The sequence below is a fragment of the Marmota flaviventris genome, chromosome 3 (assembly GCF_047511675.1).
Source record: "Marmota flaviventris isolate mMarFla1 chromosome 3, mMarFla1.hap1, whole genome shotgun sequence".
NCBI lineage: Eukaryota > Metazoa > Chordata > Mammalia > Rodentia > Sciuridae > Marmota > Marmota flaviventris.
In genome coordinates, this window is record NC_092500.1 from 99926944 (window position 1) to 99951527 (window position 24584).

General features: G+C 36.9%; 1 pseudogene; it reads right to left on the reverse strand.

Moving 5' to 3' along the window:
• Positions 1-628: 628 nt before the first annotated feature.
• LOC114082293 (SH3 and PX domain-containing protein 2A-like) overlaps positions 629-24584 on the reverse strand; it is a 64449-nt pseudogene continuing 40493 nt past the window's right edge.

The window sequence follows — 24584 nt, forward strand, 5'->3', positions numbered from 1 at the left end:
ACCCCAAACCATCAAACCCTCCCTGAAAAATGCAAAGGAACTGCTTACTCAGAAATATCCCAAATAGTCTGTGATGATGATGGAGAGCATGATGGCTTCCCCCACCCTCTAAACTGGAGAATTGTGTTTTCTGTGTGGTACCCCAAGGAGAGCAAACTCTCTTCTCAATGCCAGGGCAATGACAGCTAAGAAGGTAGTTCTTGCTGGCACCTGGTAACTGTGTTTTCTTTAACTCCCAGGTACAGACAGTGGCCTGGTCCAGGGAGAGATGTGAGCTCATGAGACAACTCCAAGTCCCAGGGCCTGTGGGGTCTTCATATGCACCCAGCCATGGTGGGTGGTGGCAATTCCTGGAAAAGTGCATGATCCACAAACATGGATAAGGACAATACAAGGGCTACCTCTGGTGGCAACATGGTAGCCACCAAAACAGCCAAACAGGCAGGATGCTGGAGGCCCCCCTATGACCACATCTCTTCCAGATTTGCAGCAAAGGCACAATTGGGGTTTCCAAGATGGCCTGTCCCAAATGACATGTAGTCCATCAATGAAGAAACCAAGGTGCACCATAGGTCCCAGCTTTCTCATGTCTGGGTTCCAGGTCATTCCCTTCCCTATTCAATGTATCCTACCTTCCAGGCAATAGCTGGGAGGTGGGCCATCTTTCAGATCCCATATCTGTAGGGTTTAATGTTTTCCTTCCCCTCTGGTTGAAGGTGTTGAGCACCTGCACCCATCTCTCGATCTTCTCCAGGCTGTCTGACTTGCCCTCATTCTGCCTGCTCTTTAACACATCCTGATCTTTTCCAGGGGTGTTAGGCTGCTCATTCTCATCATGCACCAAGTAGTGGGAAGGGGCCCAGCCCTCTAGCTCCCCAAACCTCACATACCACTAGCCACTCTCCTGATTTTCCAGCACCTGCACCTCCACTCCAGCAGGGAAACTGATCTCCGAGTCCTGGATCTTCTGGGAGATGCTACATGTCACATAGGAGGTGGCTAGCCCTTCCTACTCCTTCTTAGGGATACATGGGAGAGCAGTGGCTGGGAGGGTAATGATGTCGGCTGAGCCTCTCCTGGTCCCCCTTCATTGGGCCCTTCAGGGGCTATGTGTGGGGTAACCTCTGAATCCTCATTCCTAGGGTGCTTAGGGCCCTTCCTCCTGGAGCTGGCCTGTGGGTCTCAGTTGGCATCCTAAAGCGCTGATGTCCATCTTCTCTTGACTCTGTGACTCTGCAAGTTCAGGAAGGGCTTAGGCTGGACAGATGGCTTGGCCTGGACACAGGAGGTGATCCCAGCCCTCATATCAGTGTCCTTCCCCTGGCCCTGACATTGGGAGTGCCATGAATGCCTGCATCCTAGGCAAAGCATGGCTTCAGGCCACCACTGTTCTTTGACAAGGAGGAAGAGGATGAGGATGAGGAGCAGGTGCTGTTGATGGTGATGGATGAGGAAAAGGAGGCCAAGGAGTGGTTCTTCTCCAGTTTGGTCTTGAGCTTTAGGAGCGATGATGACTTGGGGGAGCCTGACTTGGGGGAGTCTTTCTTGGCAAGGGACAATGAGGAGCCCCCTGTGGAGTCATTGTCCCCAGAGGAGCCTCTGGTCGACAGGGTGTCCTCTCCATATGGCCAGAAGCCCTCATTCTCATAGCTGGTCTCCTCTTCTAGGGCCACGTCTTCTGAAAGCTCACCCACCTTGAAGTGGGCCCACTGCAGGGAGGAGGCATGTGAGGGTCTACGGGGCTGGGCAGGCTTATGGTCTCCTGAGCCTCTGTCCTCTGTGTGCTCCTCACTCAGCTCTGGTTCAGAGTCAAAGCCAAAGGTGGGGATGTCATACTCAGGCTCCTCTTACTTGAGCTTCAGAAGGGAATCCTGGCTCTTGTTGGCACCCACAGGTGCCTCCTTGTTCTCCTTGGGCTTGCTGAGGGGTACTGGCAGCAGGACCTTGGACTGTGTCAATGTGCTCCTGTGGCTGCTCAGGTTGTGCTGCAGTCTGGCTAGGCACAAAATAACCGAGCTGCCACACAGCCTTGTAGGTTCAAAACAGGAACTCCTTTATTCTACGCACTCCCGAGAATGCCATGCACATGGCCTTCTCCCGGGACACACCACCCCAACCAGACAACCCTCCTCTGGAAATCCCTCCTCCCACACTTCCCCAACCAATGGGAACTCTCTGGGAATCCTGGCGAGAACTCCAAAGTAGCAGGCTGAGAACTCCAAAGTAGCAGGCCAAGGCTGACAGCAGGGGGTCTAATATACAATTGAATACACAGTTTAACATAACCATTATCATCTCAATGGCTTGCTGGAATCACCTCTCAACCACTCCATACTGGCAAAAATGCCATGCATCATTCACACTCGGCTATGGCTCTCAGCATCTCCCCCCTTCTGTTTAATTAAACACCAAGCATGTGGCTTAGGGACCGCGCCTGTTAGGCTGTCCAATACTACATATGGTCCTTACCCGTCATCTGATGAGCTGACCTCAAGGCGTCAGCCTCCTGTCTTAGGTTGGTACCACTGCAATTGGATCTTACCCATCACTGACTACCAGTCCAGCCCACAGCCATACTTGTGGATAGGCCTATGCACCAGTGTGGGGGGGTGAGATTCTTTGCCTCAGTTCTGTTGGCCCCCAAATTTGGCCTTTGCACCAGTGGGGGGTGAGGTTCTTTGCCTCACCTCTGTTGGCCCCCAAATTTGGCCTTGGTGCCAGTGTGGGGGGGTTAGGATCTTTGCCTCACCTGTGTTGGCCCCCAAATTTTAGACCATCACTAGCAGAAGGGAGGAGGATACAGAAATGCCATGACACCAAGCCAACTGACAGCTCCTTTGGAAAAATTGTACCACTGGTGACACCATCAGCAAAGATACTCCAGCACTACCACAATTCGCTGCACCAACAGATAGTTCACAATGTATACAAGTGATACATAGTCCAGGCAAATTCTGCAAGCAGTTCAAAGCAGAGGAACCTATCAATATGTCCATTTCCTCCCAAAGTAAATCGACTCCTTGATTGAGCATTACTTGTTGAGTTATTAATCATTGATGCATCCGTTTATACAGTTTACTGTGATAGCTATCGAAGAAGCTGTAGTTTGGTTTTATCTTTGTCTTCACCGGCACTGGGATGAAGATAGAAATTCTGGCAATGATGGCTAAAAAAAATTATGTAACATTCCAACAGGTACTAAGAAAACAATTTTCTAAACAATTTACATTATCCTGAACAGAATTATTAAATATAATGAAAAGGAAAGGTGAAAGTAAACAAACAGTTCTGTTAACCTCCTTATTTGTTCACATATTAAAACAATCCTCAACAGCTGTTTACCCAATTTAAATTAAACCATTTAAATCATGTGAATAATAAAAATATTTGGATCCATTTTTTCATGAGCGCTCCTCATACATGATATATGGACACACGCACATACAGACATACAACACAAAACACAAGTGTGCACACATAACATACAACACATAAGACAATAGTAAAGGCCTTGTAGATTTACACAGGTGAAATCTCCATTGCAATGTTTAAAACCTCCATAGTCAAAAAATAAAACTGATCAGAAAAACATTAACCTAGGTCTGTATGAGCTCAAAAAATAAATAGAACTTTATGATGTGGGAAAGGGCAATAATAAAATAGATATTGAAAAAGACATCCTGGTTACCACCTGGGTTTGACTCTTTTTTGGATATCCCATCCTTATTCCTGTAACTTGCATAATGGGACTGAAGTTATTCCCACAAGCAAGCCCCAAGGATTTTTTACAGTTGAAATAGGCTTTAATGGTGTGCATTATTCATTAGCCTCCCAGTGTGGGAGAACCACTGTTGCAGATGTAAGAATAGCCAAGCTAAAGCTCTGGATATCAGCTGTTATGGATTTGAGCCAAATCATCTTCTTTTTGGTCTGTAGAAATTTCTTTGGTTAGTCTCTCTGGAATCCAAATCAGCTGCTGTTCTCCCTGTGGAAACACACAAACACAAACCCGACTCCAGACAATCACTGGGTCAAGACCTTTCCATTGTCCTGTTAGAATATCCTTCCAAAGTAACTTAGGCTTATGTACATTTTTTGGACACATATGCCTTTCTGCAGCACTAAGCCCTGATGAATCCCAAATTTAAAAAGTTTAGAGTAAAAAGGGTTATTTTAAGTTTATCTTTGGGGGATATATACCCCTTTCCAATTCCCTCTTTTTGCTTTAATAAGTACATTTTAATTGTTTGATGAGCTCTTTCAACTATGCCTTGTCCCTGTGGATTGTATGGGATTCCTGTTATATGAGTAATGCTGAATGATGAGCAAAATTATTTAAAAGAGGTAGATGTATAACAAGGACCATTGTCTGTTTTTAAATGTTTTGGAATGCCCACAGTGGCAAAATTTTGTAAACAATGAGCTATAATATATTCAGTTTTTTCTCCAGTATGAAGGGAGCCCATCAAAAATTTAGAAGAAGTATCAACTGTAACATGCAAATATTTTAATTTTCCAAATTCTGGCAAGTGTATGACATCCATCTGCCAAATATGGTTAGGTATCAGTCCTCTAGGATTGACTCCAAGATTAACTTGTGGTAAGAAGGTCACACAATTTTGACATTGTTTTATTATTTGTCTAGCTTGTTCCTTAGTTATTTTAAAATGTTTTTGTAAAGTATTAGCATTGACATGGAGCTTTTTATGAAAATTTATGGCTTATTCTATTGTAGAGAAAATGTGTATGTCATGTGTAGTTTTATCTGCTAAATCATTGCCCAAACCAAGGGCTCCAGGCAATCCTGTATGTGCTCTGATATGTCCTATAAAGAATGGATCTTTTCTGTCCCAGATTAGACTTTGTATAGTGGAAAACAAAGAGAAAAGAGTAGAGTAAGGGAAATCCTACCAGCATCTTCAAGGGATACTATAGCATTAACTATATACTGACTATCAGAAAATAAATTAAATACAGAATCTTTAAACATCACAAAAGCTTGTAATACTGCATTAAGCTCTACCTTTTGAGCTGATTGTTTGGGTACTAAAAATGTAAAAGTTTGTTCGGGGTAACTACTGCTGCTGTACCATTATTTGACCCATCAGTGAATATATTTGGAGCATTCATGATAGGTGTTTTTCTTGTCATTTTTGGAAAAACTACAGGATGCGAAGACCAAAAAACAACAAAGGATTAGATGGTAAGTGATTATCAAATGAAACATTAGATTTACACATGATTATTGCCCAAGTATTTAACTCATTAGCTAACCCATCAATTTGATCCATAGTAAATGGAGTAATAATTTTATTGGGAGAAATTCCAAACACTCCCTTTGCTGCTTTTATTCCTTTGAGTATTAATTGTCCTATGGCCTCAGGATACCTAGTAAGAATAGTGTTAGGAGAATAAAATAAATGTATCCACAATAATGGACCTTCTTGCCAAAATACTCCTGTAGCAATATTTTTTGTTGGTATTACAATAAATAATAAAGACAAACTTATATCAATTCTATCCAAATGCATATTTTCCATATATGTTTCAATAATTTTTAATGCATTTCTTGCTTTAGGAGTTAACATGCGGGGTGAATTTGGATCTGATGGACCTTTTAGGATATCAAATAAAGGTCCCAACTCTCCTGTTGGTATGCCTAGATAAGGCCTTATCCAATTTATGTCTCCTAATAACTTTTGAAAGTTGTTAAGTGATTTGAGTTGATCTACTCGTATTTGAATTTTTGGTGGATGGACCATGGTTGAGGATAATAGAACTCCTAAATAATTAATTGGAAAATTTAATTGTACTTTATCTATTGCTATCTCTAGATTATATTTTTTTTAATAAATTTGTAAGTGTGGCATAACATTCTAGCAATGTGTTTTTATCTTTATGTGCTAATAATACATCATCCATATAGTGAAATATTTGTAGTTCAGGATTTTGATTTCTAAGTGGCTGGATTGCTTTGTTAACCTAAATTTGACACATAGTTGGGCTGTTAGCCATCCCTTGAGAGAGTACTTTCCATTCATATCTCTGATTAGGACCCTCATGATTCAGTGCAGAGATAGTAAATGCAAAACGTGGACTATCCTCAGGATGAATTGGAATTGAAAAAAAAAAAAAAAAACAATCTTTAATATCTATAGCTAAAACATACCAGGTTTTTGGCAAAGCAGACAATTAGGGAATCCCCAATTGAGCATGTCCCATAATAACCATCTCATTATTAACGGCTCTTAAATCTGGCAATAATCTCCATTTACCAGATTTCTTTTTGATGACAAAAATGGAAGTATTATGGGGAGATACGGAAGATTGTATATGTCCCTCCACTAATTGTTGTTTGACCAGGTCATGGGCTACTTGAATCTTTTCTTTAGTCAGGGGCCACTGAAGAACCCATTCTGGTCTTTCTGATTTCCAAGTAATTTTTATTGTCTCAGTGACCCCTTCTGAAAACCCAATCCATGTCTATTTATTCCTTGATCTACCTTGTTCTTGTTCTCCTAATCTTTTTTCTTTCCTAAAACCTTGTCTAGCCCTAGTAGTGGCCACATTTGGATTGATGTTATTGTTAATGTCAAACCTAATGATCTAGGACATCTCGTCCCCATAAATTTATAGGAAGATGATCCAATACATATGGCTGAATAGTTCCTTCACATCCTTCAGGATCCTTCCAATCTAATACCATCGTACTTCTATGGGGATTAGTCACCACTCCTAGGCCTCTAAGCATTTGAGTGGCTTGTTGTAATGGCCAATGTTTTGGCCATTCTTGAGGAGATATGATGCTAAGGTCTGCACCTGTATCCAGTAGCCCATTAAATTCATGTCCTTGAATATTTAGTTTTAGCATGGGGTGAAAATCTAAATTTAAAGACAGCATAGCCCAATCTACACCTGTGGAGCCTAATCCCCTGGAACCTCTTTGTACAGTATGGCTAGAAAATTTATCAAGCAGGCTGGGTATTATTAATAACTGTGCTATTCTATCTCCTGGTGAAATTACTGATATACCTCTTGGAGAACTACCTATAATTTTTATTTCACCTTCATAATCAGGATCAATTACCACAGGACTTATCATAAGTCCTTTTAGAGTGGAAGAACTGCATCCCAATAATAAGCCTACTGTTCTTTGGGGAAGAGGTCTTTTTACTCATGTGGGAATGATTTGAACTCCCATCTCTGGAGTTAGTACTGCTCTGGTGGAGGTGCAGATGTCCAACCCTGTGCTCCCTCTGGTTTGTCTGATGAGGGATCTAATGGATAATGTGTCCTGGGAACTAACCTGATGGGGTTGCTGGGTTCCTCCATTGCCCTGTATATTTGTGGTTGTGGGCCCCAGAGCATTGGGCCCCCCTGTCCGTTTTTTGGCAATGGAGCCCTATGCTTTTCTCCATGGTATTGTGGGGAAACACCTGGTACTTGTCTGTTTTTTGATAATGGAGTACCCTCTATGGTGGTTTGAGAACGGCATTCATTAGCCCAATGTCTCCCTTTAAGGCATCATGGGCAAATACCCGGTATTCTATTCCTTTGATACCTAGCTTGTTAAACCCTCCTCCTATGGGGCAACTCCTTTTAAAATGTCCTGTTTGTTCACAATTGTAGCATGTTTTTGGCCTGGCATCTAAAGCCTGTTGTACCTCAGTGCTAGGACTTGCCCTTGTTCATTAATGTCTCTACATAATTTAATATATGTGTTTAAATCTTCATGTTTCCATGGTCTAATGGCCTCCTTGCACCATCAATTTGCTTGCTCAAAGGCTAGCTGTTTAATTAATGGCATTGCTTGCTCTGTATCCCCAAAAACTCTGGTAGCTGTTTGAATAAGCGTATCTACAAATTCAGCGTAAGTTTCATTAGCTCCTTGTATTACCTTAGATAATTGACCTTGTAAATCTCCATGTCCTTCTAAAGTCTTCCATGCCCTAACTGCATCTGCAGCAATTTGTGAGTATATAGCAGGATCATATGCAATTTGTAGCAGCTGACCCTCATAACGTCATTTTCCTAACAACATATCTAGATTTCTCTGAGGATATCCAGCTGCTGCACTTCACCTATCTGTCTCCATGAAAAATTCCTCATTGGCAACCTTCTGTAACAGGTATTGTCCTCCATTTAGCACAGCTTTACACATACTAGTTCAATCTGCTGGCATCATGTACAAGTTGGTAATGGATTTGACCAAGCTTATGGTGAAGGGTGCTTGAGGACCATAGGTTGTTACAGCTTCCTTTAACTGCTTCACTATTTTGAAATCTAAAACATGGTGAATTCACTGCCCTCCTGCCTGTTCAAATACAGGGCATGCTAATCTTTGAGGTCCTGTCTCAGAATCCCATCTATAAACTACGGGGGTTGAGGGCCCCATAGGCAGAGCTGTTGGTTGGACACTTACACCCTCTGGTGATAGAAAGGTGTTAGTAGCAGCCTCCTGTTGTAACTTTTCCCCTGATGGCTTTTTCTGCTCTAAACTTTCTTCCCCTTTCTGACTATCTCAAGAGGCCTCCTCTCTTTCCTGATCTAATATGTCTTCTAACATAATCTGAACTGAAATCTTTGGACTAGGCAAAAAAAAAATCGTATCATCATACACAATGGCAATGTGCCAACTGGCAGAGTGCCTGGGTTTTTCTTTTCCCTGTCCCTTAAATCTTCACCATGATGGTCCCATTGTGATATATTCAACAACTCCTCCTTAAAAAGCCATGGGCTACATTTTTGTATTTTATCAACGTATGCCCTGACTCTTTTTGTTTTTTCTGGGGTGCCTCCTTCCTCTAACAATTTACTTAACATTCTTTCAGTTTGTTTTTTGCTAATCTCTGACCCCATATTTCTGCTACAAGGATAATGCAACTCAAACAGATAACTCAAAACAAAACCGAAGCAAAACGAAACAAAAATGGAACAAAAAACTGTTGTATCAATTTTCCTTTTTTTTTTTTTTTTTTTTTTTTTTTAAATGTATATTCGTGGTCTATCTCTATCTCTTCCTCAGGGCTGAACAACTTCAAACCTTGAGCCAACCATTTTTCCCAGTTTGCCTGAGAAAGTTCTAGGGATAGGCAGCTTGAAACAAAAACAAAACAAATCAAACAAGAACACATTGTTTTTGAAATGGTCACCCATTCTCTTGTCTTCCCTCAGGGGCGAGCAATTTACCTTATCACTTACCCTCAGGTGTTCCCCTCACGGGCCACCAAATTCTGCAGTATGGCTGGGCACAAAATAACCAAGCCACCACACAGCCTTGTAGGTTCAAACAGCAACCTTTATTCCCAAACTCTCACCAGCACTCTACACACACTTCCCGGGAACACTCCTGAACGCCACGCGGCTCCTCCAGAAACCATCAACCAGAAAATCCCTCCTCTGGAAATCCCTCCTCCCGCACTTCCCCAACCAATGGGAACTCTCCGGGAATCCCGGTGAGAACTCCAAAGTAGCAGGCTGAGAACTCCAAAGTAGCAGGCCAAGGTGGACAGCAGGGGTCTAATATACAATTGAATACACAGCTTAATATAACCATTATCATCACAATGGCTTGCTGAAGTCACCTCTCAACCACTCTGTTCTGGCAAAAATGCCATGCATCATTACGACTCAGCTATGGCTCTCAGCAAAGTTGCTTTTAAAAAGTACAGCATATGTTTTGGTATTCCTTTTCTAGGGTTTTGAGATGAAGTGTGAGCTCATTTATTTGTTGTTTTTTTCTTTTTTCTTTTTTTTTTTTTTTTTGAGGAATGAACTCCAGTCAATGAATTTCCCTCTTAAAACTGCTTTCATTGTGTCCCATAGATTCTGATATGTTGTGTCTGTATTTTCATTTATCTCTAAGAATTTTTTGATTTCCTCCTTTATGTCATCTGTAACCCATTGATCATTCAGTAACATATTGTTCATTTTCCAGGTGATGCAGGATTTTTCCTTCCTTCTTTTATCATTGATTTCCAGTTTTATTGCATTATGATCAGTTAAGATGCATGATATTATCTCCACACCTTTATATTTACTAAAAGTTGCCCTATGGCATAGTATATGGTCTATCTTTGAGAAGGATCCATGTGCTGCTGAGAAGAAAGTATACCCACTTGATGATGGTTGATATAATCTATATATGTCAGTTAAGTTGAGGTTATTGATTGTGTTATCGAGTTCTATAGTTTCTTTATTCAGCCTTTGTTTGGAGGATCTATCCAATGGTGAGAGCGGTGTTTTGAGGTCACCCATAATTATTGTGTTGTGGTCTATTTGATTCTTGAACTTGAGGAGAGTTTGTTTTATGAATGTTGCAACACCATTATTTGGTGCATACATATTGATAATTGTTATGTCTTGTTGGTGAATGGTTCCTTTTAACAATATATAGTGTCCTTCTTTATCCCTTTTGATTAACTTAGGTTTGAAGTTGATTTTATTCGATATGAGTATGGCCACTCCTCCTTGCTTCGGAGGACCATATGAGTGGTATGATTTTTCCTAACCTTTCACTTTCAGCCTGTGTATGTCTTTTCCTGTCAGATGAGTCTCCTGCAGGCAGCATATTGTTGGGTCTGTTTTTTAATCCAAGTTACTAGCCTATGTCCCTTCTTTGGTGAGTTTAAGTCATTAACGTTTACGGTTACTATTGAAATATGGTTTGTACTTCCAGTCATGTTTATATATTTATTTTAATTTGGCTTGTTTTTCCTCTTTGGTTATTTCTCCCCCCCCCTTACTGGGTTACCTTCCACTGTTAGTTTTGGGTGCTGTTTTTCATTTCTTCATCTTGTAGTGTTTTGCTCAAAATGCTTTGCAGTGCTGGTTTTCTGGCTGCGAATTCTTTTAACTTTTGTTTATCGTAAAATATTTTAATTTCATTGTCAAACCTGAAGCTTAATTTTGCTGGATACAATATTCTTGGTTGGAATCCATTATTTTTCAGTATTTGAAATACGTTGGTCCAGGATCTTCTTCCTTTCAATGTCTGTGATGAAACATCAGCTGTTAACCTAATTGGTATACCCCTCAATGTAATCTGCCTCCTTTCTCTTGTAGCTTTTAATATTCTCTCCTTGTTCTGTATGTTGGATATCTTCATAATAATGTGTCTTGGAGTTGTTCTATTACGGTTTTGTATGTTTGGGATTCTCTAGACTTCCAGAATTTGGCAGTCCATTCCATCTCTCATTTCTGGAAAGTTTTCTAAGATTATTTCATTCAATATGTTGCTCATTCTTTTGGATTGGACCTCTATACCTTCTTCTATCCCAAGGGCTCTTAAGTTTGTTTTTTTTATGACATCCCATATCTCTTGGATGTTTCGCTCATGGTTTCTTACCAGCCTTTCTGTATTGACTATAGTCTTTTTGAGTTGATAAACTTTGTCTTCATTATCTGATGTTCTGACTTCTATTTGATCTAGTCTCTTTGTAATATTCTCATTTGAGTTTTTGATTTGGTTTATGGTATCCTGCATTTCTAGGATTACTGTTTGATTTTTTTTATAAAAAAAAATCCCTATGTCCTGGTAGAGTTCATTTTTTGCTTCCCGAATCTGCTTATGTAATTCATTTTCAAAATATTCTTTCATTGTTTGGACTTGCCGTCTAATGACTTCTTTAAGATTCCATTCCATCTGAGTCAGGTATGCCTTGCAGAAGGCATGAAATAATTAAAATCAGAGTGGAAATCAATGAAATTGAAACAAAAGAAACCATGGGAAAAATTGACAAAACTAAAAGTTTGTTCTTCAAAAAAATAAATAAGATCGACAGACCCTTACCCATGCTAATGAAGAGAAGAAGAGAGAGAACTCAAATTACTAGCATACGGGATGAAAAAGGCAATATCACAACAGACACTAGAGAAATACAGAAGATAATTAGAAATTATGTTGAAACCATATATTCCAATATAATAGAAGATAGTGAAGATATCGATAAATTTCTTAAGTCATATGAATTGCCCAGATTGAGTCAGGAAGATACACACAATTTAAACAGACCAATAAAAAAGGAGGAAATAGAAGAAGCCATCAAAATACTTCCAACCAAGAAAAGCCCAGGACGGAATGGGTATACAGCAGAGTTTTACAAAACCTTTAAAGAAGAACTAATACCAATACTTTTCAAGCTATTCCAGGAAATAGAGAAAGAGGGAGAACTTCCAAATTCATTCTACGAGGCCAACTACACCCTGATACCTAAACCAGACAAAGACACTTCAAAGAAAGAAAACTACAGACCAATATCTCTAATGAACCTAGATGCAAAAATCCTCAATAAAATTCTGGCGAATCGGATACAAAAACATATCAAAAAAATTGTACACCATGATCAAATAGGATTCATCCCTGGGATGCAAGACTGGTTCAATATACGGAAATCAATAAACATTATTCACCACATCAATAGACTTAAAGATAAGAACCATATGATCATCTCAATAGATGCAGAAAAAGCATTCAACAAGGTACAGCATCCCTTTATGTTCAAAACTCTAGAAAAACTAGGGAAAACAGGAACATACCTAAATATTGTAAAAGCTATCTATACTAAGCCTCAGGCTAGCATCATTCTAAATGGAGAAAAACTGAAGGCATTCCCTCTAAAATCTGGAACAAGACAGGGATGCCCTCTATCACCACTTCTATTCAATATAATTCTCTAAATACTGGCCAGAGCAATTAGACAGACGAAAGAAATTAAAGGCATAAAAATAGGAAAAGAAGAACTTAAATTATCACTATTTACAGAAGACATGATTCTATACCTAGCAGACCCAAAAGAGTCTACAATAAAACTACTAGAGCAATAAATGAATTCAGCAAAGGGGCAGGATATAAAATCAACATGCATAAATCAAAGGCATTCCTGTATATCAGTGACAAATCTTCTGAAATGGAAATGAGGACAAGGAGCCAATTCACAATATCCTCAAAAAAAATGAAATACTTGGGAATCAACCTAACAAAATAGGTGAAAGACTTATACAATGAAAACTACAGAACCCTAAAGAGAGAACTAGAAGAAGATCTTAGAAGATGGAAAAATATACCCTGTTCATGAATAGGCAGAACTAACATCATCAAAATCGTGATATTGCCCAAATTTCTCTATAGGTTTAATGCAATGCCAATCAAAATCCCAATGGCATTTCTTGTAGAAATAGAGAAAGCAATCATGAAATTCATATGGAAAAATAAAAGACCCAGAATAGCAAAAGCAATTCTAAGCAGGAAGTGTGAATCAAGAGGTATAGCGATACCAGATTTCAAACTGTACTACAGAGCAATAGTAACAAAAACAGCATGGTACTGGTACCAAAACAGGCGGGTGGACCAATGGTACAGAATAGAGGACACAGAGACTAATCCACAAAATTACAACTATCTTATATTTGATAAATGGGCTAAGAGCATGCAATGGAGGAAGGATAGCATCTTCAACAAATGGTGTTGGGAAAACTGGAAATCCATATGCAACAAAACGAAACTGAATCCCCTTCTCAAACCATGCACAAAAGTTAACTCAAAATGGATCAAGGAGCTTGATATCAAATCAGAGACACAGCGTCTGATAGAAGAAAAAGTTGGCTCCGATCTATATATTGTGGGGTCGGGCTCCAAATTCTTTAATAAGACACCCATAGCAGAAGAGTTAAAAACAAGAATCAACAAATGGGACTTACTCAAACTAAAAAGTTTTTCCTCAGCAAGAGAAACAATAAGAGAGGTAAATAGGGAGCCTACATCCTGGGAACAAATTTTTACTCCTCACACTTCAGATAGAGCCCTAATATCCAGAGTATACAAATAACTCAAAAAATTAAACAATAAGAAAACAAATAACCCAATCAACAAATGGGCCAAGGACCTGAACAGACACTTCTCAGAGGAGGACATACAATCAATCAACAAGTACATGAAAAAATGCTCACCATCTCTAGCAGTCAGAGAAATGCAAATCAAAACCACCCTAAGATACCATCTCACTCCAGTAAGATTGGCAGCCATTATGAAGTCAAACAACAACAAGTGCTGGCAAGGATGTGGGGAAAAGGGTACACTTGTACATTGCTGGTGGGACTGCAAATTGGTGCGGCCAATTTGGAAAGCCGTATGGAGATTCCTGGGAAAGCTGGGAATGGAACCACCATTTGACCCAGCTATTGCCCTTCTCGGACTATTCCCTGAAGACCTTAAAAGAGCGTACTACAGGGATACTGCTACATCGATGTTCATAGCAGCACAATTCACAATAGCTAGACTGTGGAACCAACCCAGATGCCCTTCAATAGATGAATGGGCAAAAAAAAAAAATGTGGCATTTATACACAATGGAGTACTACACAGCACTAAAAAATGACAAAATCATGGAATATGCAGGGAAATGGATGGCACTAGAGCAGATTATGCTAAGTGAAGCTAGCCAATCCCCAAAAATCAAATGCCAACTGTCTTCTTTGATATAATGAGAGCAACTAAGAACAGAGCAGGGAGGAAGAGCAGGAGGAAAAGATTAACATTAAACAGAGACATGAGGTGGGAGGGAAAGGGAGAGAAAAGGGAAATTGCATAATGGAAGGAGACCCTCATTGTTATACAAAATTACATATAACAGGTTGTGAGGGGAATGGGAAAAAAACAAGGAGAGAAATGAATTACAGTAGATGGGGTAGAGAGAGAAGATGGGAAGGGAGGGGAGGGGGGATAGTAGAGGATAGGAAAGGTAGCAGAATACAACAGTTACTAACATGGCATTATGTAAAAATGTGGATGTGTAACCGATGTGATTCTGCAATCTGTATTTGGGGTAAAAATGGGAGTTCATAACCCTCTTGAATCTAATGTATGAAATATGATATGTCAAGAGCTTTGTAATGTTTTGAACAACCAATAAAAGAATAAATAAGAATAAATAAATAAAAATAATCACTTCCCTAAAGCCTATTTTTATATATGGTTCCAGGGAGAATTAGGGCTTTAACATGTGCCTGGGTGAGGGGCAATGTTCAGTCCATGACAAAGCCATCAGAGCATGCCTTCCTGAGTGGTACTGGAGAATCATTAGAATATTGCAGAATATTTTCTCCATATAATGCTTATCTGTCATACAAGGACCAAACCCTAAGTCCTGCAAACAGATCAATATAACATGCATAATTTCCCCACTGCATGTGTGCCATTAAATTTCATTTAAGAAATCAATTCAGAAAATTACCTGCACCCAGTGTGGTTCCAACTACATTTCCATCAGAGTGAAGGAACACTGATTCTGCAATGTCTTTCAGCCATAAAACACCCAGATGCTGGATCAGTTACAATCATAAACATTTAAATGCATTGCTGAGTCCACAAAAAAGGTGCTAAAGATCCCCAAAGGCCTCTGTACCAAAGCTAGCTTAGAAACCCGTGGAAAAGCAGAAGTGGCTTCTTCTGTGATTTATTCTAGTGTGCAAGGATTCTTCTGTCCTATGCAAACGTGAAAATACAACATTCAGCAGACCCAACTTTCTAGTCAAACAATCATGTAGTGTAACATATGTCCTACTTTGAAAAATATCTTTGAGCTGTCTGCATATTTATGAAATCTAAATATTTAACTGATGGAATAAATCTTTTTCTTTATCTGGGGCTCATTATTCTGCATATTTTGTCTATTTTATTATTTGTATTGTCAAATAGTTCTATTTTTTCAGTCTCTTCCAATCACATTGGAAATATAAGTGTTACAAGGAAACCTCAAACTTCCAGGTTTCTTTATGCAACTAGTATTTTAAAATGGATACTGACTTCAAATTACCTCATTTACTCCTTCTGTACAAATCATATAATCAAAGAATGTAGTAGATGGGCAATGCTCATTGACTGAAACCAGATGAACCCCCTCCATAATTGTGCACAGGAAAAAAATAAAGTTGCATTCAAGAAAGTTAGCATTTTCAGCCAGTCATGCTTTGAATGGAAATATAACAGTGCTAAGATAGTACAAAACACAGACGCCATAACCATTAAAGTCAAAGCAAACCAGGATTTATTTGCATTTTTTAACGGGCATGCAGAAGGAGGTAGGTGATATTACAATGTTTACACCAAACCGCATGAGCTGAATGGGTGAAAAGAAACAGTTGGATTATCCATGTGTCAGCATTCTAATCCTATCAGGCTTGTCAGCACTGTAATTTCCAACAAATCACATAGTTTAAAATAGGGGAGAGGAGAGACTGAGTGTTTGTTTTGTTCTGATGAGCCATACAATTCAGAGCAAAGTAAAGCCCAAGAAATAGAATACTTCAGAAAATGAAGGAGTTTTGAAAATTATAGTGGTTTACTTCACAGCTGTATACATTTACTTTTTCTGCAAAGCAGGTACACAGTAAGCTATAATTCCTGGAGCCCAAATTATTGAAGCAGTACTTTTCCATTCTTTGCTCATTCACTGAAACCAAGCAGCTTCCAAGTTTGCCTGATTCTACTAAATAATTTTATAAACAAGATAATTTTGGGTAACTCATATCTTTTTTTTATTAAATGCTTGCAAAAGTAGGTATATGTTTCATGAATTAGAGGGCAAGTTTTATCATTGTATGTGTGCCTTTTGATATTAAGATATTATTTAAGGAAAAAATAAAATGCATGGAATATAGGTTTAAATTTCAACTTGAATGGCAGAATAAATATTCTGAAATCCCTTTCTGGATAAATTACAACCATAAACTTTTAAATGCTTCTCTGAGTTTACAAGAAGGTAATGGAGAGCCCTATGGGTCTCCATACCCCAAAAGAGTAAGTTGATACCAGAGTGGTAAATAAATATGGAAATAAAGATGGAAACTGGGACTTTCTTGGATGCAAATGATTCTGGGTAGGAATTAGAAGCTTCAAGGAAAATGGAGCACTGGAACCTGGGCCTGGTAGAAGGGAGAATATAAATCTGAGAATGCTTGGGCTGGGCTGTAGCTCAGTAGTAGAGTGAGGCCCTGGGTAGATCCCCAGCACCACAAAAAAGAAAAATGAAAAAGTCTGACATTGCATAAATATAAGACACTTGAGGTACCATAACCTCCATAAGTGTTTTAGGCTGAGAACTTTTCTCCTGGGAATAAATGGAATCCACATAGAAAACATGTTCATCTATGTAGATTTCTTGTAAGGAAAAAAAAATGACATTCAATTTTCTTCTGAGAATTGCTAGGTCCTTTCTCATATAGTGTGGGGTTTGAGTTTATCAGGGGGATCTCACTCATAAATATTAACTAAAGTGATTCGAGGTGGTCAACACCTCAGGGTTCCTTCAGAGGAGGAAAGAAATATCCTTTTTAATGAATAGAATTCTCAATCTCAGATGCCAGGGATCCAAAAAATCAAGTTTGAACAGATATTTGATGAATTAAGACCAATCAGACTTATTAAACTAAAGACTTTATCAGACATAAAATCTAAAATGTCTTCATAAGAAGAAGGGATTGACGTTTCAAACCCAATGTAAACATTAAAGTGCAAATTAGATACAACTAAAGGGAGAATTAGTGAGCCAGAAAACAATTTTGAAAAAAATTATGCAGACATTATTACAGAAATCTTAAATATAAGAAAACAGAATTTAAAAATTGCCTACACTGCATCTAATTTAGATTAAACTAACAAATTCTCAACATTTTTGGTGTTAGAATTCACTTATTCTTTTATAGTTTACAGAAGAGGGTCCCATAAGATCCATTCTGTTCATGTGTGTGTGTGTGTTTAATCTACTAAGAGTATATTTTAAAAATAAATTGAAATTTTAAGTTGTTACAAGTAAAAATGAAATTATGTAAAAATGTCATGTACTGAAGGGTTGAAATTCAACAAAATTAGTGATTTTTAACTGCTTCATCAAGTGCATCATCAAGTAAAACTACCCTTATTATCTTACTACTTGTTTATGGTAGTGAAAATCTGACTGTTTTCAGATGTCTTTAAGATTGTTCATGGCTTCCTGTTGAATTAAACTCTAATGATCTTGAGATTTTTATCTTCATTTTGGGTTATTTGACTGACTTGAAGTTTACTTTTAAAAAATAGTAATAAAGTTATAAAATTTTCTTATGTTTAATACTTTATTGATCTACATTTTCTTTCCTATGTACATTTCACTTGTCTGTTTTTTTTTACAGTGTTCTACTTTAAATAGCATATTGCTGAACCAAGTGTTTTTTTTTTTTTTTTCAAATAAAGCAACCTATGAAGTAATTTTTCTATTTATCATAACTATTTATTCTTTTTAACTATGTACTTGGTGTACTTTAGTTTATGCAAAAAAAAATGATTCCTACTGGTTTAAGTCTTCCATCTTAGTATATGTTCTCTTCCCCATTTTCTTTTGTTCTGTTCCTACTTTCCTGACTTATTTTAGAAGAATCAAATATTTTTAGTCCCATTTATTTATTCCACCATCATGTTAGAGTGATAACCTCTCTGTGTCTTTATGTCTGTTTGTATTTTTTTAAAAACTAACAGTATGCATATTGAAATAAAATTTCAACAAGTCTCACAACAATAATAAAAATGATATTAAATAAGATAGACAAGATAAAAAATAGATATTTTTATCTATTTCTCCTTACATACAAAATGAGAATGATTTCTCAATTAATTAACACATTTCTGGTATATAATATATATTTCTCTATTTGCATATGTGTACATATAATGAGATATACATTTTTGAAATTAAAAATAAATAGAAATAATTTAATTATTAAAGGGCTTTCTTCAATCCTCTAGGTTACTTGAACTTTCTCTTATTTTCAGCTTTTTAAATTATGTGTTTATATGCAATTCTTATAATCTCTATTTATTTTTCAAAATCTTGCTTTTAGTACCAACAACTAAAAGTTATTTAAAACTGCTTGTAAAATATGAATGCGTCAGCACCAGCAACACATAGTGAATATCTCTCTTGGATAATAAAGAACTTAGAGGAATTTTTACTGTGATATATTTTAACTGACCAGTATCCTATGTATCATCTTGCAGAGGTTTCAGAATAATACAAGCCACTCAAATACAGTTATGCATTTGTCAATAGTGTTTGCATTTTGAGAAATGGATTGTTGATTTCATTACTGTAAATGATGGCTGTGACCACTGTTACTAGATGATAGAATCTTATTGGACCACCATCCAAAATGCAGTCTGTTTTTGACCAACTGTGTGACACATGACTGTATCTAAAAAATGCTTTTGTGTGATGCAATTAACATTAAAATTAATTTTTCAAGCAATATCCCATGTTTAAAAAGAAAACTTGCTTTGTATTAATAAAATATTAATTATTGGATTCCTTTAATTAGCAATCTTTCCTCATCATATTCCCTTATTATATATATTTTATGAATTATTAAAGAAAAAAATAAAACAAACTATGCAAAAGTCCAACCATTGTGCCAAATGAATCATATCTGAATTGTAAGTATAACATAAGAAAACTCTTCATACTTTAATTTTTCCTTTTAAAAATCTTACTATAATTATTAATTATAAAAATCATTATGATAGGAATATCAATTGTTTTAAATTTTATCATCCTTTTAAAGTCATGTATTTTAGCATTCACTGTAGTATTATCATTGGTGCTACACATTTTCTTACGCATAATGAAATATTTATCTTGCTCATGTGTATATCCTAGTTTGTTTAATTATTACTCAGCACATAAATTCAGATAAAGCTCTAATTTATCAATTGAAAATAAGATACACTTTCTAGTTACAAAAAAATGGCAGTAACACATTAATACAAAATAAAACTATGGAATTTATAACAATAAAATAAATATTTTGTCCTTTAAATAATATGGACCATATTCAAAAATATACCTTCAATTTATAGGAACTGAAATATTTAGAATGATGAGAGTTAGAACAAATGAACATAGTACAAAATACCCTCGTATATTTATAACTATATTTTGGAATGTCATCTTCATGAAAAGTAAGATTCATATGGAAAAGTATATATAATGTATATGTTAACCAAAAAACTAAAAGTGATCAGTACACTGAGATACTGAAAACATATAAAAAAAGTGACCAGATAGATAAACTCTTACAATGACTACTGTCAGTTTTACATATTTCAGGCATTTAAATTGAATTTTCACAGCATAGACTAGTGATACATGAAATAAAAGGAGAGTTTTCAGTAATATCATAATGCTCCATAAAGACAACAAGATGGCATTTCTGGAGAAAGCCTTCATTATCAACATCAAACATATTATTAATCTTCTTTACCATATTTCTCATATTTAGTGATTTAAAAGAGAACTCTTGCCTAATTTTTTTGTTCCATTGAGTGGAATTGCTCTAATTTTCCATCTTCTTTGAAACACTCAGATTATATAAGTGATAATTTAAAAAGAAAATTCATTTTTATTTTGCTTAGTTAAACTAACTTCCAATTATTCCACTGTTGACATTTGATTATTTATATTGCAAATCAGAAGTATGGTCTTAGATTTTGTTCTCTAACATCTAGAAAGGAAAGTAGGAAAGGTTTGCAATGCAGCTTTCCTATCCCATTTAGTATTATCTGGAGTCTTTGATCTGTACTTTTTATTATGTAATATGATCCTGAACTTAAACAAATGGTCCTTTTGGTAAGAAGCTTTTCCATAATTGGAGACCATTCCATAGGAGTACCATTTCTGTAGCAGTACCTCTTCTCACAACCAAGGTGCTCCATCCTCAGGTAGACAAGGGGTTCACAGAGCTGCTCAAGAAAATGGCTTGCTTTATATTCACCTCACTTGTAACTGGGAAAGGGGGGAACTTTTAGCAATGCAACATTTGCAGATTTCACTAACACTTGATTAATAGATGCTCCTCATGTGAATCAGAGAGCAGGGACTGCCAAACAGAGGTGTTAAGTGCCATACAAAACAGCAAACAGTGTGCTTGCTGAATGCCCAAAGTATATTCTTTCAGCTCTATCAGCACATTTTTAAAAATTACAGAAATTATGTCCAATTCATTCTAATGTCCATCCTATTCCCATCCCCAGTCCCTTCTCTTCATTCCCCTTGTCTAATCCAACGAACTTCTATACTTCACCTCCCTACCCTACCAGACAGTAGAGTGAACTGGATAATCTTTCCTATGCTCATATATGAATACATGACCAATGTAACTCCACATAATGTACAACCACAAGAATGGGATCCAAATTGGAATGGGTTGCCCTCCATGTATGTATAATGTCAGGATCCAGAAATATATTGCCATGTTTTTAATGTTATGCATGCAACATATTTCTCAATTCCCATGTATGAATTTTTCATGCATCTGCATTTGGTGTTCTTGATTTCAAACAGACTTTTACAAGGAGAAATTGCTGCCTATCTTCTTGACAGAAAAACCAGCTCCTTAACTAAAAGTTGGTGGAAAAACAAAAACCATCTCTTGTCTTTACACAAAATGTGGAGGCCTAAGTTTTCAGAAAAGTCCAGTCAGCAGTTAGATTTCCTGAACTGCTTTGTAAAACCCCAAGGAGTGCTTGAGAAGAGGGTGAATTTGAGGGGCCATTGAACACAGAGCATTTTTCCAATTACAGAAACACCTGCACTATATGGCTTTATGCTGATCTGTTGTGAGCATTTTACAGAGTGTTTAATAGTTCTTCAAATTCCTCATTCTGCAATCCAAAAATGTGCTGGGGGTGTTGCTGGCATTCTGCAACTTATAGGGGGCTTCACTTGGGTTAACTTGATACCCCACCCCCAGTGTAGTATATTTGACCTGGTAGAGTCTCCAATGCCACCCATAGACACACTAATTAATGGCCTAGGTGTATTAGCTTCTGCAAGAAAAAAAAAAAAAAAAAAAAAAAAACTTTTTTTTTTTTCCTTTGCTTAGTGAGAAACGATTGTTGGAAAAAGCAATGACTCAGCTCTTTAGTGGTGAAACTATTTACATGGGCATGAAAGGTTGCTGCAGGCTTGTAAAAATCTTGCTGCAGATATATATTTTTTCTTTCCGTATGAAACTGTGGTTCAGGTAAAGCCATGCATTTTCAAACATCCTTTTGAATATCCATTGCTTAAAATAAACATACTTTGGTGCCAGAGGACCTGAACAATAATTACCTTAATTATTTGTTTACCCTTGGAGAAATGTAGTATCCACAACTGCAATATGAGAATTGTTGGGCTTTTAAACACTCCTTTTCTGTGTAGTTAGTAAACGGGAGAGGATGAATATAAAGTTGATCTGTATTTATGCGGTGGCTTTAAAAACCACACTTTTAAAGTGCAACTCCAGCATTTTTCAAATTCTGCCAACTGCAGTTTCAGAATTTTCTTTGGAGTAAAACATTAATGAGGTACCAGAGTTGACTTTTCTAAAGATGAAACTCCATTTGGAACCTTCTTCAGTATTACTGCTGCTGTTACTGAACGTTTTTCAGAATGGCACCTTAGCAGTGAAATGCATTGCCAGAGATTGATAAAGGCTGCTTCTTGTTACAATCAATCACAGACATACATTAAGCTTTTTTGTATTTTGTTGAGCATAGCAAATATGGACCTTTGTGCCTAATGTTCTTGATTCTCACATTAAGGAAAATACTCCAGTCCTTAAGTTGGTGTTTTCTTATTTTAATTCTGACTCCGCTAATTTTTCTGTAACTTTACTTAAATTAGATGTTTTCCCCCTCAATGATATTTAAATTCACTGAAAGTAGCTGAATTGAATAACCTATCCTGAAGGATTATTTTTAAAATCACAGAAAAATAGAAGAAAGGGATTAAATCTGTCATTCTACAAGCCACCACTGTTAAAGCCATGAAACACAAAATATGTTAACAACAAAAATTGTCTGGAACTTCAATGTACATTTCTCCTAAGAGTTATTAACTATTACTTGTAGAATCAGGTTGATTGTGAACACTATGTTCCCATCGGTTCTACCAGGAAAGCTGTCATGTGTCTAAGAATAAAAACTCCTTTTAGTCTCAGTTCCTCAACTTAAAAAAAAATCTGCCCAATTTTTTAAGGAAATGTCATGAAACTAACTCTTTTAACACTGAATAGGATTCTGCTTATGTACAAATGTATTCTGAAGGCACATTGGGTTTCAGGGAGCATTATTAACCCTTACAGAACATTTTAGTGAATGTGTTTAAGTAATAGTTCCCATGTTGGCCTCTTAATTATGGATGGGACCTTCTGAAGTTTCCTCAGATCACAATAAAGCATCAATATTAGAAGTTAACTGACACCTAGTATACTCATTTTGATAAATGTTATTTATTACTAGGGAACATTAAACCTTTGAAAGTTTAAGTGATTGGTGTTTTGTATAAACTTTTTTTGGTGCTGGGGATTGAACCCAGGGCTTTGTGCATGCAAGGCAAGCACTCTACTAACTGAGCTATATCCCCAGCTGCTTGTATAAACTTTCAAATGTGTATATTCTATAAATTATTTTTAAAAAATTTCCAATGTTTTCTTTTTCTGACTCATCTTTCTCCCCACAGCATAGAAAGACATTAAAAAAGAAGTAAAAAGTTATCACTAAAACCAATGGGAATCAAAGACAGAGGCAGTTTTGTGGTAGTAGAATTCCTTGACTTTTACCCATCATTTAATGTGAAACAACATTTTATTTTTCAGTTTCTTAGTTTTCATTTTTTGTTTTGTATTTTTTCCCCTATGCAATTAAAACTACATTTTTTTTTGCACATAAAGGGTTTATTTTAAATGTTTAAGGATAGGATAGAATTACATAATAATTATAAAAATTACTTAGAGAATTAACAGATTTATATTGTGTATGCTTCTAAATGCAGCAAATAGGGAACTGTCTACACATTGTATAAAATAATATTAAAATTAAAAATGGTTCTTAAAGCTCAACATACAACTGAATATATTGAGGTTGAATCTGTGTTCTTCCTAGTGACTGTAAATTTGTAGAAAACATCTTGTATAAAATAATTATTTTAAATAATATTTGCTAATGAACTTTCCCTCATTTTTGTTCATTTATAGATGGAGTTCAATCTTGTAAAAGAGAAAATATTTGTTATTGTCATATAGCAAAATGAGGACACTCGGAAGTTAGTTTAGGAAATGTAGCATCTGCATTGAAATTAAACTCAAATGTTTGTCTCTTCTTGGAAGCATTGTCAATCAATGAGGTTTTGTTTCATTTTGGAAATGACTACGTAGAAGCAACTAATGGCAAGCCATGCACAGTACTGCTCATGGACTTGGTAAGAATTCAGTCATATGTAGTGGTAATGATGAATGACAGAAGGCACTACCACTCAAGATATGTTTAAAGGACTTCTGGAGATCCATGGGCCAAATCAGCAACAATGAATAATTGATAGCAATACCCCACCTGGAGGCAGGCCTTAATGTCCACATAGTTCATTAGGCCCTGGGGTCAATCACAGAAATGATCTACTTTTCTTACAATAGTTTTAAAAATACGTGGTTTGTTAAATTGCTGCAGCTATTTGAATGCTATTTGTTTTGAAATGCCTTACTGGGTCACTCTTCCTGATGTAGATCTATAATTGATTGAA